Source organism: Puntigrus tetrazona, chromosome 21 (assembly GCF_018831695.1).
Source record: "Puntigrus tetrazona isolate hp1 chromosome 21, ASM1883169v1, whole genome shotgun sequence".
In the NCBI taxonomy this organism is placed as follows: domain Eukaryota; kingdom Metazoa; phylum Chordata; class Actinopteri; order Cypriniformes; family Cyprinidae; genus Puntigrus; species Puntigrus tetrazona.
Window position 1 is genome coordinate 6,967,082 of NC_056719.1, and position 16,824 is coordinate 6,983,905.

A 16,824-nucleotide genomic window follows, 5' to 3' on the forward strand; every position below is an offset into this window, starting at 1 on the left:
ATTAGTCCTGTTCTCATCTCTTGGACCTGACCTCATGGAAGCTCTAGAGAGGCACAGCTTATCATTTAAATAGAGCTCTCTCTCGCTCTTTAAGCAAGTGTTCTGTTTAATTATTCACATTGAACACTACTATGACTAGTATATTTAACTATGGCTTGGACCCAAATATCATGCTGGTTTTCTAAGTTGTGAAAGGATGCAGTATTATCCAGTAATAGCAATTAGATTAATTAAAGATTGGAATCAGATATTCAAGGTCAGGAGAGGAAGGATTTACTGTGGATCAACTCATGTTTCCTAATCTGGCTTTCAACGAAATACTAGCAGCCTTTTTGGTTCGTCCTAATCGTTAATATTGTTTACGAGAAAATGTGATGTAAAAATAAAAAATATGAAATTGATTAGGATAATAGCCATTGCTGTGAGAATTTAAAATGTTTTTACAGAAGTGACTTTTTGCTTTACTAACTTTGTTCTGCTCGGAGAGATTGGCTTATGCTATCACGGTTTATAAAATCTTTTCCAAAGATGAGTGACATGTGCCTGTTGCTCTCTGTGTGAGGATAAGCATGCATAGCACTGAGCTAATCACATTTCACTGTCTTGTAATTATGTGTGTTTGCATGTCATCAATGTTTTCATTTGTTTAGTTTTTTATGTTATGTTTGAATCCCAGAATCCCTAATTTACTGGTAGACTTTTTAGAAATGGCAGAAAGTAATGAGTTGAGAGGTTCAGGCTAATGCTCACAATGAACGTTTGAGCTAATGATCAGAGTCACATAATCCCATTTACTGCAGTGGCTACAAACCACATTAAGACCCTAACGGAGAGCACAGATCTGCCTCGTCACCACTTTCAAGTGAGAAAAGTCAGTGATCAGACTGGCTTGCAGACAGACAGAATGAAGCTGGGAGATCATCAGGTCGTATCACCAGTAGCATTTGCATTAAAGTGTTGTGACTTCATTACCAGTGAATTGCAAAAATGCTTTCTCACCTTTCATTTCTATTTAATTCCAATTGGTTTATATGTGGAAGTCAACAACAATTTTCTCACCAGTGATGCAGTGTACATTTGCTATGATCACCATTTTCGTTTTAAAAGGAATTATAGAAATTTGCAGCGATTGTTGTTCATAGATCTAAAGATATAAAACATTTTTAGTTTGGATTTTGCAAAAACTGTTTAGCTGAGTTACACATAAAATGTCTTATCTGCATAATGTATTTAATTGAATTTATGTCAGAATTATGCAAAACAATAATCCTACAATAATAAGATTTTGTAAAGTATAAATGTTATTTTGATTCTGCATGACCAGAAACTACATGCAAGCATTTATCAAAAGAACTTTGGGATGCACAATATATTTGTATTATGTGAGTGTGTGTGTATATATATATATATATATATATATATATATATATATATATATATATATATATAAGGTGGCCTTTTACTACTTGTCATAAAAATGTAATTTGATGTACTTAATTTGTAAAAATAAGTACAATTTAGTTATTGTGCTCATATTGTGTTGAAAACGTCTGCTGCTATTGAGGTGGGATCATTATGTGGTTAGGAGCCAGGTTTGGTTGCATGGGTAAGGTTTAAGGCTGGGATGAATGTGAATGTGCTTTAATTCATCACACGTAACTCAATTAAAGCAGTTAAATAAATATAAAATACACAAACCTGCAGTAATTAAATATGTTAATACAAATGTTTCTAATACCATTTCATTGACTAATGTCTTTGCTGCTGACCTCTGATGATACAGTTTAACTGTCCTAAGCAAAAATGACTTGAGATAAACTAACTCATGTGCTGTACAGACATGAATTCAGCCTAAGGATTTTCATTACACTTTTTGATGTGAAAGGCCTTTACATTTTCTATAAATAGAACAACTTATATTAAAACAAACAATCAAGCCCTGCTCATATTTAAGGTAACAAAGAAAAAGTGCCATAACGCATTAGTTTCCATAAAAAGTAGTAGCATTTAGTTACATAATGTTGCATTCCTTTAGAAATAACTTTTATACTACTACTTTTTATAAATGTAATTACAGAACTTAATTACAGATGTTATTACATATTTTGTAAAAACATGTAAGTCGCGTGGCACCAAATGATTGATTTGTAAGTACACAGTAGTTAAAGCCACCTAATATAAAGTGTAGACATATAACACTATACTATGTTTATGTAACACTATGCAATTGTAGTCTTTTAAATTATTGTTTTTTATGTAGACAAAATAGTACAGAATTTTTAATGTGTCATTATCACACATTTTAATTAAACCATTAATCCGTATCAGACCAAATTTTAGCAAGCCTATTTAAATTGGACTATTTCTGTGAAAATGAAGAGTTATTTAAAGTCTGCATTGAGAGACAGATGGATAGCTATAATTGTTAGAGCTCCCAGGCTAAAGCATAGTAAGAGTTGGCCTCTGATGCACTTTGGACTACAATGACCACACAATAGTTCATCTGCAGGCTGAGCGGCTGTTATATAAGCATTCTCTTCTCTGTGCCAGTTACTCTTTAACGGTCCAGGCCTTGCCATTATCTCATTAGTACCAGTTATTTTAAGGTGCCGCCTTTTATTGGTACCTGGATCTAATAGGTTCAGACATTCAGTATCCCGCTGACAGTCTGCAGCTTCGCCATCAGAGCTCACAGGGACGATAACCGCCTGGACCAGCGAGGGCTGGAGGGCACCGTCATGGGGCAGCACACGCAAGTCTGGACGACATCCTCGCTGAGGACATGCACCACTGGTACAACAAGTTTATGCAGGAGTCTCCATCAGGCCTCATCACACTTTTTGAGCTCAAGTCCATCCTGGGACTGCAGGGCATGACTGAGGATGCTAACAGCTATATTGACCAGGTGTTCTTCACTTTCGACATGGATGGGGTGAGGTTCATTCTCGAAGGGTTTTATCTGGGTTCTAGTAATGCAATCTTTGCAAATCATCTTTCTTAGACCGGTTACACAGATATCCTTTATTTTTGATCTTAAATGGATGAATCAAATAGACTTGTAAGCATTAATAGTATGCAGTTTGATCTCTGGTGCACATGTAGAATTTAGTAACGTACAGTTATTTTATCATGTTCAAAAGCCTTCTGACCCACTCTGCAAAAAGAAATAAATAAAGAATAGGCCGTAATATACATCAAATACTTGTAGTAAATAAATAAATGTACAGTACATTGCCAAATGTATAGTAAATAAAAATATTTTTATACTGAAAATAGATTTAGTTAAGAAAATGACAAAATTTACTTCAACAGCTGGAAAATACTTCAAATCCTGTCTTATAATGTATTTTGAGTTCATGCAAATGCTACTTTTAAAAGCATTATATGGCCAGCTTAAATATATTTAAAATATAGCTATAAATATATTTAAAATATAGCTAAAAATAGCAACTAAATGTATGTAACATTCTAGCATTTATTCTAGCATTGTTTAACCATTTTGTTTTATTTTTATATCAACTATGTCAACAACAGGCAATATGATATATGATGTTTATTAAAAATTTTGAAGGTTACATGTTGTTCTAAGCTAAATTGATTGGTTTACTGATCAAATACAACACTGAGATCTCATTGCAGACTGATTAAGCGTAATGAGATTTTGCCTGGATCTCCTTTGCCAGATTATTCACATCTCAATCGCGACTTGCTATTTGTCAGTGCATGCGACAATACATTGCCATGAGTATTTAAGACATGCTGCTGCTGTACAAATAGAATATAAAATAAACCTGTAGCAGATCTATTCGGGTGGAGCTAGGGGGCTTCAGAGAGACATGCTCAAATGCTCAAGGAATGCTAGCCAGCCATTTAAATGTAAAGTAGCAAGCTCATTGGCTGTGTATAAAACATGAACCAATCAGCTTGTGCCAAGTCATGATATTCAAGTCAACCCCTGTGTATGTAATCAGTTATGTCAATACCGTCAGCCTGCACCATCTAGTGTTTTCATGGCTGAACTACGCACTAAAATATCCTAACAAAATATTTTCTCTCTCTCCATGTCTTTTTATTCTTTGAGATGGATACATAGATTTTGTGGAGATACGCCGCTGCTATCAACTTAATGCTCAAGGGAATCAACCAATAAACTCAAATTGGTACTTTAAAACTTTTTGTGACCAAGGATGGCAATGGAAAAATTGGCAAGGATGAATTTGGAAACAATATTTACTCATAAGTGAACATTTTGAATACTGTTCTTAGAGTTCCTTTCTTTTTGTTGCACAAAGCACAGCAGATACCAGATACACTCAACTGTGCATGTACTCCCAACCACGTGGTGTTTAGGATTTCATGATTGAAGCAGGACAGCCCGAACCCCTTCACTACATGAGTGCACTTTACTAGAAGTGCGCCAGAGTATTGCAAAAATTGCACACTTTGTTTTTAGGTTATTTAAGGGTGAGATATTAAAGTGCTTGCTTAGCGCTCTTTTTGAAATCTTGAAGCGATCACTCCACTCCGTACTATTTTTTTTTTTAGAGTAGTTTCATCGGCATGGGGCATATAACCTCTGCAGGCACCATGAATTATCTACATGTATTACATGTATTTCTTCCCACATCAAGCTCTTTGTGAGCGACCCCTTAAAATAAAGAAGCCAAAAAATAGATCCTGACTGCAGGTCAGAGGCAGATCAGGTGAAAATGGACACTGGATCAGTCTGCTTAGCATGTAGATGATCTTGATTTTAATCCAGTTAGAGAACTGTCTTCCTTTTGCTGTTTCTGTACTGGAGGTTTCTGAGACAACCCACTTCTTAGACGGAAATAGTGTTTGGCGTGTCATGTTCTAGATGACCTCCAGGTGGCTGCTGGACACCTCCAGCCTGTAATACTGCAGCTCTAGAAATGGGGATGTTAGTATTGATGGAGTCCAATGTGTGTTTGTATAAAGAAAAAGTTCTGAAATTGTATGTTTTTCCAGGCCATGCAGAGACATCACAAGAAAATCGAGGACCCTCGTGCCAGAGGAAGTAGTGGCTCTTATATTTGAAAAGGAAATTGATGTTACTTGGAGAAGGTGAGGAACCAGTGAACTTAACCTGATCCACATCATTAAGCACTTGTTCATCACCATCTCTCTTTGAATTAAATGTTCAGGTAGACTGACTGCTGGAGGAGTTCATTGTGCGAGCCAAAGATCACCCTGATATTGTGGATATGTTGGAAGCAACTGATGGACCTCACTCCAGTCCTAGTCTGTTATAATTGAAGGGCTGACAGAAACCAATAAAGAAGTTAGGCTGGATAAACTCTATCTTGAGGGCAGAGAAACCAGAGAATTCTCTCCATCTGTTTGAGCAGATGCAGCTTCCACACCACACCTGAGTGGCTTCCTCGACAGAAAATCAAAGGGAACTTGGACTTTTGCCCAAACATGAGAGCTGTCTGACCCCATTGGAGATACACCTTGCATCTGACTGTCCTCAGCTAGACAGTGATCTTCTATTAATGCTATAAGGAGACTGAGGGAACTGCTGTGGCAGTAGCTTAAGTAGAAACTAATGTGGGGGCTTTTTAAGGAAAGAGCTCAGTGAAGGGTACTGCCCCTGAACACATGTCTGAAGTATTGACCTTCATTGGGTGAGCACATCCTATAATCCACGAGACTGTTTATGGCATCAGCTTCTGTGCTCTGAGAGTGAACTCAGACAGTGAGACAATCCCATTGGACTGATGGCCTGAATTGCCTTGAAACTGTGAAATTAAATTATATAGAGCGATTGGTTCTCAATTGTTTCGCTGGACATCAAATAACCCAAGCAACTACAGAATAAAAATAGTTTATTGAGTAAAATGTACCAAAATTACTTTCAATTTCCTGTAAAATGTATTGTATACTGACAAAGGAACTGAATAGGCTGAATAATTAATACAGATTAAATTTACACAATATTTGGCAACAAAATGTTGACATAGCTTATCATCATTAAATTAGTGAGTATATTAAAATTATATTAAAGGAATTAGTGCCTGTTTATTTTGCTGTCATCAAACCCACCAGAACAGACCCAAGACCCATTTCTTTTTTTAAACCACCAGTTGAGAACCACTGATACACTCACCACAAATGAAGCTTTACTGAAGGAGAAAGTATCAAAATTACCTGATAAGCGTTAGCTGATGCAGTAGGTGCACAAATAATAATTCATTACATTCCCATTCTACACACATCTTTTAGCTGATATAAACATAGCTGTCAAAACAGTAAAACTAAAAGTTTTAAAATTATTAACTGCATATTCAGACTTCTATATACTACCATTTAAATGTTTGGGTTCAGTAAGATTTTTTCATTTATTTATTTTTTAATCACAAAAAAATTAAAACATACAGCAAGCATTTTTCAATATTGCTAATGATAGATAAATATCAAATCTGCATATTAGAAATGTTCCAGTATCATATGACACTTAAAACTGAATTAATGCACAAAAAAATTCAGCTTTGCATCAGGAATGAATTATGCTTTAAAAAGCATTGAAACAGAAAGCCCAGGTTACTATAAACTGCAGCCTATAAATATGAAATTAAAAAATTCTTACTGACTTCAGCTCTATATTTTAATGCGTATTTAAAAGTATATTAATGTATATATGTTGCTGCTTAGAGGTATGGGTTTGTGTTTTGAATTATTTGGATAATGCCCATTTGAAAAACACAGGCAAATCACAAAAATTAGGTCTAAGTGCTTTTCTCAGAAAATATTTGAACCAGCACTCCACTGTGCTGTGTCTGTCTCAAAGCAGTAGGAAACATTCTTTTTAGCACTAAATTCTATTGTTTAACCATAACAGAAATATAAGATTCCAACATAAGTAAGTTTATTCAGTTAATATCAGAGATCAGGGCATGTTTATAAGTGATCTTATTTTAATTTAGAGATTCGGCCTCAGATATATATATGAAGTTCCGTGTAGTGCACATAAAAAGTGCCTGAACTGAAGTGACACTAAGCACTTTACATCATTGATCAATTAAATCAGATCATTGTGTAGATTGTATGTTATAAATGAGGTCTCAGATCTGAATGATGGATGGATTCTTCAACAATGTGAGTATCCATAATATTTTTATTATATTGAGTTGGCACCATAGTAGAAGACAAGTGTGAATTATTTATGATTTCTTTGAGCTTTCAATGTAGTGTCTATATTAGAGCCATTCTCAATATAGGCATTTGAGATTATACGTTTTCAAACCCTGCTAAATGTGATCTCTGTATGATGATTGAACTCTGATAGGATATAATCTTTTACATGCTGATAATATATCCAGCACAATTCTGGAATATTTATGTTGCATATTAATAAATCTTTAAACAAACCAATGTTTAAAGACGAGTTCTTTTAGATTTTATTATATATTTTTTAGTGTTTATTTATATTTTCAATTAAACTTTTTTTATATATATTTCACCAAGTGCTACTTTTATAATTTTTATTATTTTGTAGTATTTTTTTATTTGTTTATTTTTTATTTATTTTAATTTTAGTAATTGTAGTGCTGTATTGTATTCTTTCAGCAACATTTTATTTTATGTTTTTCATTGTATTATTTAATTCTTCTGACTTTTAAACCCAGTTCAGTTGATAACAAAATGGCAGGCCATAGGCAATTATTCTAAGCAAATACATTTATAAACACATAAAATAAACATTTGTATCCATACACTACATTTATATAATTATTTAAAATAATCAATGACACAAACCATATCCACAAACAAATCAAGATATGACTACAAATCATTCCATTTTTGGTCAATATTTTTGTTCAATAGCCATTTGGCATCTGAATCACAATTCACACATTTTAATCTTTTGGTGTTGTCTGAACATGTCAGAAATGAAATGTACAGTCTGATGAAAGTATGTCACTCCTTGTACTTGATAGCAGGAGATGAGCATGAGGAGAAGAGGAAAGGTCTTCTTGCCCAGACTGTCAGTGGTAAACAAACTCACAGATCAGTTCAGAGAATTCGGCCCAATAGATCTGGCGCCTCAGTATGGGTTTAACAAAGCACCCGTCCTTCCTAAAAATAATAAGAGGAAAAATCATTTTGCAATACTTGATGCTCAAACATACGTAATAATGGTCAATAGTCCCGTTTTAAAGTGCTTACCTGAACAGCGTTTTTACCCAGTGAAGTATTTTAAGATTGTAAAAACAACATGAGAAATATTTTACGATGGGCAGCTCACTGGAAATTAAGAATTGAGAAATGTAAAGATTGCCAGTCAGTGACGATGCAAATTCTTGTTGTGAGATGTTATAAATAGGACTAACCTTCCAGGTTGTGAAGAAGGCTGAAATGGGAATATTATTTTGATTATACCAGGGTGAAAAATCCACAGCATCCTCTCCTCTCACAGCGAGCAAGCTGAAAAACAAGTGCGTTTTTAGTAGGCGGCTGCAGAGCACAGTTCACATGGCTGTTCCATCAGATTAACACCTCAAAGTGGCCATCAGGATGGCTTTTCTCATGCACATGCCAGCAAACATACACTTTTTAAGGACCCAAGGGCACAGATGACAAGGCAATTGCCAAGAATCCTCTCTTGCACTCCATTGGAAATTACGATGCCATATCCTGAAAAGTGCAGGCTAGAGACCAAAATGTCTAAAATAGTATGTCACGTTGACAAATTTAGGAAATCAACTTTCTCTTTTGTATCATTACTTATATTGGCTAAATAGATGGAAATCAAGGCCATCTATCTGAATTTTAGTTAGCAGTCAAAGAACTCACCAATGTGGGAGAGTAGCGTAAAAACACGAGGTTTGCTAGGAGACAGGAAGGGAAGCACAGAGTGCAGAGCTCCTGAACCAGACCGCAGTCGTGAGGCCTTGGGAGGTTTGTTTGTGTATCCTCCTCCAGCCGCCTGCCGCTCCTGCTCCTCTCCTGTTGGTTGTGAACATGCAGGATGGAAAAGCTTTATCTGCTATATTGTAAAGTGCCCAGATGTTTTGGTGCCCAGTCGCATGACACAGACCACGCTTGAAGGAAGAGTCAGAGACAGGACTTATGAAATGACCCTTGATGAATAAATAAAAAATAAATGATCAATAGACCCCTATGAAAATGCAAACAAATGCAAATCAAATTGTACAAAGATTGTTTACCAGTGCTATAAAGGAGCCAAATGACCCAGCGAAAATGTAGACCAGACAACCAGTTCCTAGTATTTACAAGCCGCACAACACTGAAACTTCTCCACTGCAAAGAAGCCATCAGAAAAACAAAACTTATATAACATCTTCCATACATACATATATATACATACATACATATATATATATATATATATATATATACATATATATATATATACATATATATATATATATATATATATATATATATATATATATATATATATGTATATAATAATAATATATATACACACATACACATATATATATATATATGTATATATATATATATATATATATATATATATATATGTATATATGTATCTCTATGTATATATGTATATATATACATATATATATATATATATATGTATATATATATATATATATATATGTATATATATATATATGTAATATATATATGTATATATATATATATATATATATATATATATATATATATATATATATATATATATATATGTATATATATATATATATATCTCTACCTGTCACACACATATATATGTAATATGTATACAGTAGTCAACAAGTGGATCAAAGAAGTGAATCAAGTTGTCATAAACAAGAACTGGTTTTAGTTTTAAGTTTTTAACTTCAAATGTGTGTGTGTGTGTGTGTGTGTGCTGATACATTACCTGGGCTGCTCTAGGTGAAACAAAACATCTCAACCAAGTAGATACACGTATGCAGGTGCAATGTACAGATATGTGCTTCAGGTTTGAAGTACCAAGCAGCAAGGCCCCTCAAAGTGTCTATTCTATTAACACTGAGTAATAGGCCAGTGCAAATTAAATAAACTTTCCAAATCTCAAGCTTAGTAGATATGTCTTGAAACTCACTAAATAATAGAAATTACAGCTAATACCTGGAAATGTCTAGCTATTGATAACAGAAGAACTCCAAACAAGAATCCATTATGCTGAAAGTGAATATCTGCAGGAATTCAGTGAAGCAAATTAATTTGGGTAAAGAGCAGATGTCTATGGGCCATCAAAGCATGCATGATCTCAGGGATCGATCAACAATTAGAGGCCAAGTTCCACAGACAGCACTAATACAAGATAAAAGATGGCTTTCCCAGAAGGTCCTTTCCTTTGACTTCTATAAACATTTGCAACATCTAAATAATAATAATATAAAATGGTTAAAAGCAAGCCTTTATCATAGTCTTTCCTTGGAAGGAATGGCTCACCCAAAGTAAATTCTGTCATCATTTATAGACCCATAAGTCAAACACAAAGGGAGGCTATTTTGGCTTCGTTTGTAACCCAGGCTGTTTGGTCACTGTCATTCTGCAGTGGAAGAAATACTGTGAAGTCAGTGTTGACCAAAAACAGACTAGAATTAAAACTTTTAAAATATGAATTTTTATTATGTTCAGCAATTAAAGACATTTCATACAGATTTGAACAATTTGAGGTGATTAACTGTAAATTTACATTTATAGGTGAACTATTTCTTTAAAAGTATCTTTCCAAACCTAAAAGACATTGGCACAAAAACTATATTCATTCAAATGATGGCACACAAAGAAGCTACATACTCTTTGCTGCATAAAAGGCCAAATCAGCTACACAATGACTGACAGTCTTTGGAACAGGATTGTGGCTGGACATAATTCAGGTGAACAGCAGCATCTCCTTATCAAAAAAGCGGGCCCATGTAGGAAAGTCATATTCAAACCAAGCAAACAAGGAGGATAATCCAGTGTCCACTCCAAGATGTAGCCTGAATTATAAAAATAATAATAATAAACCACAAATTTCAAAACCCGTGTATGTAATTTGTAAAACGATATAATTGTATTCGTATATGGCTTTACCTCACTGTAATACCACTGTGGTACTGGACTGGTGGGGCAAATGAATTCCTATATGCTTCAAAATCAATGGAATGACATTGTAAATATTAAATTGCTTAGGATTAGAGGATGCGACAATTATTCCCTCTTCCTAAAAGGGAAGATAAAATGAATGACTATCAGTATTTAGATCCTCTTCTAACATAACAATGGGTTTCCGTTTCAAATATGATCATGAGAGAAAATGTATATTATGAGATAAATTGACACTATGCATTTATCAAGACATTTGAAAGTAAACTCCAGCTTAAGAGCAAAAAAACAAGCTCTGATCATTAGTCATGGGCGCAATATGACAGTCCCATGATGAAAAGAAAACTTTATTTCTAAGCCGAAACACAACTTTTGGGTGGCTCAATAATGCTGACATAAATATATCCTGCAGGGGGCGTTTTGCGGCTCAAATAGTTGAAGCTCTTTAAGTCAAATGTACACATCAGGACGTTGTTTTGTATATGCCCAATATTTTGTACACTGTTGTTGTTTTTAAATAAAAAAAGTTGGTTGCTATTATACGTAAAGAAATCCGCATGAAATCCTTATAAATTGATGAATTGGAACGCTTTATACGGGATTGTAAACGACTGTGATTAGTCAATTATACAAAAGCGCGTGAAATAAGTAACATATACCGTCCTTTTGCGTAACGCTGTGGTAGCGCTCTGGAAAGATGGTCATTGCATTATCCCATTAATTAACAAAAATTGTGTTTATTTAAAATACATGATCACTAGTTAAAGTAGAAAAATACTCTTCCGACCACGTACCACAACCAAAATTGAGACAACATCCGGGCTGCCACGCCTCACTTTTCCCTTCTTTGCTTTCTAGATTGTTTATTCTATTTTATCAAAAGAAAAACTCCACCTTCGTCATTTATAGTGCTTACCGACAGGAACCCACGTATAGTAAACAGAAGCAGATCTGAAGGAGTTTTAAGACGGTGCTAATCCCAGGTTGACCCTGAAAGGTGAATCGTGCTGACCTGGAAAGAAAGGCGGGAGGAAGGTTCGTCTTTGGCTGTTGTTAGAGCAGTTTACAAAAGTACAGAAGCTGCATGCACAAAGCAGTTGGATTCTCCATAGATAATCCTTATATTTATATAGTTTTACCTACATGGCTCCTGTGTAATGTCATACTGAGATATTTGTTCAGAGCAATGCAGTTCTCCTCCCTCCTTTATTAAGGCTGCATAAACTCAATACATTCAACCAGTGTGTCACCAGAGAGGTAGGATTGTTCGACGATACATTGCATTGTTGCACATTTCGCGGAGTTTACATAAATGTTTTTCCTTTTAGGTTTCCATAAAACGGGTGCCGTTAAGACATGCGATGTAGAAAAGTGGAACAACGCCTCTGGAGCAGAGAGCTCACGTTTGACTCACATGCTCTCGTAAGAAGGCTGGAATCCAGCAGTATGTAAGGCTGCTAAATACTTTTATGTATAGTTTTTTTAATGGCACAGCAAGCCAGTTTAATATTTATTAGGTAGAAAACCAATGGACAATCTTACAACTGTTATTAGAGACACAAATGGAAGCAATTTGAGATTTAAGTCATAAAATGTACTGCACTAATGTTTTTGTAATTTTTTATTTTTTTCTGCACATATAATTCAGGCTTTGAAGAGACAGGCAGAGGTGTCCATAATTGGTGACTCTTACTTTAACCAATATGGATATTGTCTACAGAGACATGGTCTGGGCCATCAGGTATACAACCAACAAAACCGCCATCAGTGAAATGACTAATAATGAACTCTACTGAATGATCGGTTCTGGTTTCTTTCATCTGGCCTAGGAAATGACTCTGCAGCAAATCATGGCTCATCTAGATGCTATCAGGAAAGACATGGTTATCCTGGAAGAGTAGATTTGCCAATTCTGTTCGAAAATGCAGTAGATAAAGTTGAAACCTGTATTTCATAATTTGTTATTCAAACAGCACAAGTAGTATTATTAATTTAACTTTTCCATGTGTAAGTAGACAGTGTTATTTGGTGATTTATCTTCTCAATTTATTTCACATGCAGAAAATGAAAATGAGCTGGAACAAATAAAGAACAGTCTACTGGTGATACAGAAGTACTTTGAATTTATGCCAGATTTGATAAACTATTTGCCTTTTTATTGCCATTTGTTTTCTATTTATATTTTATGTTTACACTGAAGGAAGAAAGCCATAAATCAGAACAGATGCAAAGTTAGACATTAATTTGGAGCCAGTAGGTTACAGACATAGTATGTGTATATATTACTTATTTAAGTTTGTATTATCTTTAAGATGCTTTCATTTGCAAAAAAAAAAAGAAAAAGTTTTTATTCCAGTTTACAGAACAAGAGAAAGAAACATGGGCGTTAAACAGAAATTCCAAAAATGGTAAGGTTTAAAAATAGTTTCACGACATGTTTGTACTTAAATTATGAATTTAATTTAGCAGAGTATGAGTTTATTACATAATGTTTAATTACAGTTTAATTACATAATGTATTATCATAATTATTGAAAAAATGTATTACAGTGAGTCTTTTTAAGAATGCAGATAGAAAGTGAAGCCCATTGGAAACCTCAGAAAATAGACATACAGGTTGCCTCTTTTGAAAACCCTCCTGAATCACTCAAGCTAGAAGACAATAAGATATCTTTTGGGTATGTACTCAGGTCTTTCAAATGATTGCAATACTGTACCTACATGTTTGACTTAGCATTGACTTGTTTGTAAAGTCCTTCAGATAACACACACTGAATTTGATAACAGACAAATCATTTTACTTAACTGCTTTGTGAGCTGGTTCTTCAGTTTTATTGATACCCGTTCCTTTTATAGGCATGACAGTATTTCAATTGAACACATTTCTTTTGTTTGTATTTCTTTGACATGCATCTTCCACTTGTAGCAGTGCTTTGAGGATTCTATAGAAAGCTACAGATGAATCTCACAAAACAGGAGAATTAATGTCTAGGTTTTATCTTTAAATTCCCGCCTTTTTGTATTAATTGTGTGTGTAACATATATATATATATATATATATATATATACTCTACTATATATATATATATATATATTTCAATATTATGTTTTATGTAGACAGCGTAAATGTATTTCAGAGTTTCTTTTGATCTGTGGGGCCCCTCAGTGTTTAACTATAAAGGCAAAAATCAAACTTGATTGAGAGTCCATGGGTGAAAAGTAAATGTTACCTCTATGTCAAATGTATAATATTACAGAAATAAAACCCTCTACATTTAAAGGAATAATAATAAAAGATTAAAACAAAAAATTGGAAATATTCTTTAATGGCATTTATGCTGCTTTTTGTTGTTGAGTGATAAATAGAATGAGTGGTCTAAAACAAGTCACTGTAGGTTAATTTATTATTTTCCAGTGAACATGTTTTGAAGAGGTTTAAATATTTTTAAAGAATGTTTGTATGCATGAAACTGATATTCCTTAAATTGTACTGTAATCAATCTGTTTTAATCTAACACACCTGCCACAGCACAGTGAGCTAAAAGTATTTAGTCAGCCATCAATTATACAAATTCTCCCAATTAAAAAAAAATAGAGGCCTGTAATTTACATCATAGTATATACCTCAATTATAGGAGACAAAATGTAAGAAAAGAAAAAAAACTCAGTATAAAGACAGCTGTCCACAACCTCAAACATTCACACTCCAAACTCCACAGTGGCCCAGGAATAAGGCATCAGAAACAAAACTGCAGACCTGCACCAGGGGACCCTAGTGAGTGACCTGCAGAGAGCTTGACCCAAGTAACAGGATACCATTAGTAACACTCACTTCCAGGGACTCCAAACCCTGCAGTGCCAGGCATTGTCCCCCTGCCAGTACATGTCAGGCCCGTCTGAAGTTTGCTAGAGAGGCATGTGGATGATCCAGAGAGGATTGGGAGCATGTCATATGATCGGATGAGGCAAAAATGAGAGACCTTTTTGTAGAAACTCAACTTGCCGTGTTTGGAGAAAGAATGCTGAGTTGCATCCAAAGACACCATGCAGTAGGCATGGGGGTGAAACATGCTTTGCAGGGCTGCAAAGGGACAGGATTGATCCGTGTAAATGAAAGACTAGATAGGGCCGTGTATGAGATTTTGACTGAAAACCTTCCATCCATCTTGAGGCACTGAAGATGAAGCAGGTTGGTTCTTTCCAGCATGATAATGTTCCCTGGCCACGGTCCGAACTGCGAAGGGTGGCCGTAGAAGCATTTCAAGGTCCTGGGTGGCTGACCAGTCTCAGATGCAACCGTGAAAATCTTTGGAGAGTTGAGGTCTGCATGGAAGTATGGGCCAAAATACCAGCGGCAATGAAAACAGCGCGGGAGCACCCCACAGAAAACGTTGGCTGCAGCCATGCCCTGAAGTCATGTCCTGACTGGCTGTTTATCATGTTGTAATAAAGTTCATTTTCTTCTATAAAGAAATTAAGATATTTGATTTGAATCATATTATGCTTAATTCTAGACAATTTTATATCGTATTTGCTTTATAAATCATCAAACAAAATGTAGTTTTAACTAAATTCTCATGCTGTAAGACATTTAAACAGACATGAACATAATAAATCAAAACCAAAAAAATGAGCAGAGACCCGTTTCATTGCTTGCTGAAACTTTATTTGGGATTATGCATAAGGCGGCAACTAAACCAGTCAAAACACTGTGCGTCCACTACACAGAGCACTGCTACCTCAAATTCTTTGTTAAGATATTCTGAATAAATGACAAAAATTTATATACAATTTCTGCAAAAGAAAAAAACCCACCTGATGTTTTTTTTCCATTTTCAACTAAACACATTACTCTAGATCAAATACAGTATGCTTAGATAACTATTTTATGTGAGGTCAGGGAAATTCTCATAGTAAATTATATTTAATTTAATCCAGCCCCAATCCTGGATTTGGAATTATCAGAGTGACTGAAAGGGAAACTCCTTGTTTTTGGAGGCAAAACAAAGTCATTCATAAATTAGTATCAACCACCATTTCCAAGTCAAAAAAACAAAATATCTCATGAACCCAAAACTAATTCCAAATTCTTTTTTTATCAATACTACACAAAGAATACCAAAAATATCTTTGTTATAAATTCGATTATACATATACATTCCCCACCCCAAGCATTACATATTTATATTGCATTTTCATTGGGCATTCACATGTAAAACCACAAGTGTGAGCAAATAAATAAAAATGTATTTAAAGTGACTAGCTGAGGTCAGCCCCAGAGCTCTACCAATATATAAAATATCATACTACAAAAACACAAAAGACCCTTCAAGCTAACCACAAAAAGAGAGTGGCTAAGGAGTGTATAGTTGAAAATAATTGCACTGGTTGTGTTTCTTGCTTCTTAACCTAGACCTCCTCTTTTAGTTGGTGCTTCACATGTATCATCCTCAGAGGCTCTTCTTTGTGCCTGCACTGGAACATGGCCTCATCACTTTACTCTTGTTTTATAAGCTGTTAAAGGGTTTTCACAGCATTTTATTGGGTGAAGGTGTACAGTCCACAAAAGAGGATGTCTATGGAAAAAGGGAAAGCGTTTAAATTCAGCTAAAGGAAAATTAAGATGGAAGATTTTTCTTCACATAGAAGTAGATTACTAAACACAGCATGATAAGAATTCCAAATCAACACCCACATTTTGTAGTCTTCGTAGCATGAGGATGATATGTCCTAAGAGAAGGAAAA

The 16,824-nt window shown here is 34.7% G+C and overlaps 1 pseudogene; it reads left to right on the forward strand.

Annotated features, from left to right (window-relative positions):
- Positions 1-1,602: 1,602 nt before the first annotated feature.
- On the forward strand, positions 1,603-5,277 carry LOC122326993 (annotated as a pseudogene).
- Positions 5,278-16,824: the final 11,547 nt, after the last annotated feature.